Source organism: Elephantulus edwardii, unplaced genomic scaffold (genome assembly GCF_000299155.1).
Source record: "Elephantulus edwardii isolate Elephantulus edwardi_28Jun2011 unplaced genomic scaffold, EleEdw1.0 scaffold00083, whole genome shotgun sequence".
Lineage (NCBI taxonomy): Eukaryota > Metazoa > Chordata > Mammalia > Macroscelidea > Macroscelididae > Elephantulus > Elephantulus edwardii.
Window position 1 is genome coordinate 14,502,374 of NW_006399833.1, and position 2,398 is coordinate 14,504,771.

The 2,398-nt window shown below is 42.0% G+C and overlaps 1 pseudogene; it reads right to left on the minus strand.

The window, feature by feature from the left end:
* Window positions 1-915: 915 nt before the first annotated feature.
* Window positions 916-1,725, minus strand: LOC102844499 (annotated as a pseudogene).
* Between the last annotated feature and the right edge of the window lie 673 nt (window positions 1,726-2,398).

The following is a 2,398-nucleotide window of genomic DNA, read 5'->3' on the forward strand; positions in this document are numbered from 1 at the left end:
TATAGGTTTGGCAAAGGCACGATTAAGTCCAACTTCCCAAGTAATCTATATACCCTAATGTTTGAAAGAATTTGGTCATTTGCAATGAAAGTAATAAAAATGTAATAAAGCATTCATCTAGTTGATAAAGACTAAGAACCAATTAATGAATGTAATTGGGGAATAGATACCAAAAATATCAGAATAAATAACTGAATTGTGGGTTTCCCCCCACCCTTAAATATGTTAGCTGAAATAGTACTGGGTGAATTTGGAAAGGCAATATGAGTTATTTGTAATTGGCACACTTATCCCTGCCACGAAATTTCTTGTTCTGTCGGTAAGGAACCATTTAAAAGTTATGACATGATTAAAGAGGATATTAATATTCTCTGAATCTGGTTCAATAGCTATGAACCTACCGGAATCTTTCAGGTCAGTTCTTCTCTAATTTTAATAAACATAAAACGTATCGTTACAGAGCATAACTCCAAGATTCTATGTTAACCAACAAGATCTAAAGTCAGGTTGTTCCTTCTGATCCACTGACTACATTGAAAGAGCAAAGTTGAGCATGTTTCTCATTGCCAGCTAAAATCATGGAAGGTTTTTTAATAACTTATTGCTTAAGGAATGAGACACATTATGTTTTTTAGTATACATTATGTTAAGACACAGGATGGTTTTCATCTCTTACCTAATTTGTAAACTCAATGAAAAGGGAGATTACGTTTTCACTATAAACTCTCACAACATTTTTTACATACATTTTTATATACATTTTTAACATCATGGAAACACTGCATTGAAGCTGCAATCTTGGCTAACAATGAGGTTGGCAATGAATATTAATGTGTACTATCTAGTTGTTTTGTGTTTTTTTTTTTTTGAGATGGTGGAATAAGCTTATTATGTACAGAAGAGTCAGTGTGTACGTCAGCCTAGTTTCGTGGCGAATTCTTTGGCCTTGGTCTTCTCCAGCTTGGCGATGCGGGCCACTGACTTGGGCCCCAGGACGTTGCCTCCCCAGTGGTGGCAGATCTCATCATATCTGTCGTTGTAATTGGTTCTGATGGCTTCTACCAGCTTCGCCAGAGCGCCTTTATCTTCCGGGTTCACCTGCGTGAAGGCAACAGTGGTGCAGGTCTTCCGGTGGTCGAGGCGGCCCAGCCTGGCATTGCCTTTGATGATGCAGTAGGGAAACACCCATCTTCCAACGCAAAGCCAGCAGGAAGACCACCAGCTCTATGGGGTCCACGTCCTGTGCGATCACCACCAGTTGGGCCTTCTTGTTCTCCACCAGGGTGGTGACTGTGTTCACCCTTGCACGGAGGACGGGGGGGGGTCGTCTCTTGGTGGGGGTGTCTCCTTTGCCAGCAGCCTTTTTCTCAGCCCGGGCCAGCAGCCTCTGCTGCTTCTTCTTGGTCTCAGGTCGGTACTTGTGGGCCAGCTTCAGCAGCTGAGTAGCTGTCTGGCGGTCTAAGGTCTGGGTGAACTGGTTAATGGCGGGTGGCACCTTGAGTCGTTTGTAGAGGATTGGATTGCTCTCTGCCGTTGCAGCCGGATGTAGCAGGGATACTTGACGAAGCGGGTAAGGTCCCTTTTGGGTTGGATGTCCTGCCCGATGCCAAAGTTTTTGGGCCTTTTCTCAAACAGGGGATTCACCACCTTCTTGGCTTCCTGCTTCTTGACCACGGCGGGTGCGAGGGCCACCTTCTTCCCCTTGGCCTTCTTTCCCTTCAGCATCTTGGGCGGATGGGTGAGAGAGCATACCATCTAGTTTTCTTCTAGATCTTTAAAAAACTAATAGCCAAAAATATCTTGTAATTTTTCAAGACTCCTGATGATGCTAAAAATGTGGAATAAGCATTGGTATACAGATAGCAGAGGAATGTCTATTTGTGCTTCATTGACTATGCAAAAGCATTTGACTATGTAGGTTACAACAAATCGTTGCTAATCTTGAGACAAATGGGAATTCCAGAACACTTGATTGTGCTCATTTGAAACCTATGCTTGGACCAGGAGGCAGTCGTCAGAACAGAGCAAAGAAACACTGCATGGTTCATAATTAGGAAAGGAGTATGTCAGGGATGTGTCCTGTCTCCACACCTTTTAAATATGAATGTGGAACAGATCATTTAGGAGGCTGGACTTCATGAGGGGTATCATGTGGTATCAGGATTTGACAAAGACTCATCAACAACTTTTGTTATGCAGATGACACAAGCTAACTTGATAGAACTAAAGAGGACCTAAAGCATTTGCTACATAGGGACAAGGACTGTACTTTGGGTTTTTTGGTTGTTGTTGTTTTAATAAAATTTTTTATTTTAATTGTGATTTTAATGAAAGTTTACAGAAAAGTTCGTTTTCCATTATTCTTGCACATTTTTACACCTTCTCCCTCCCATAATCC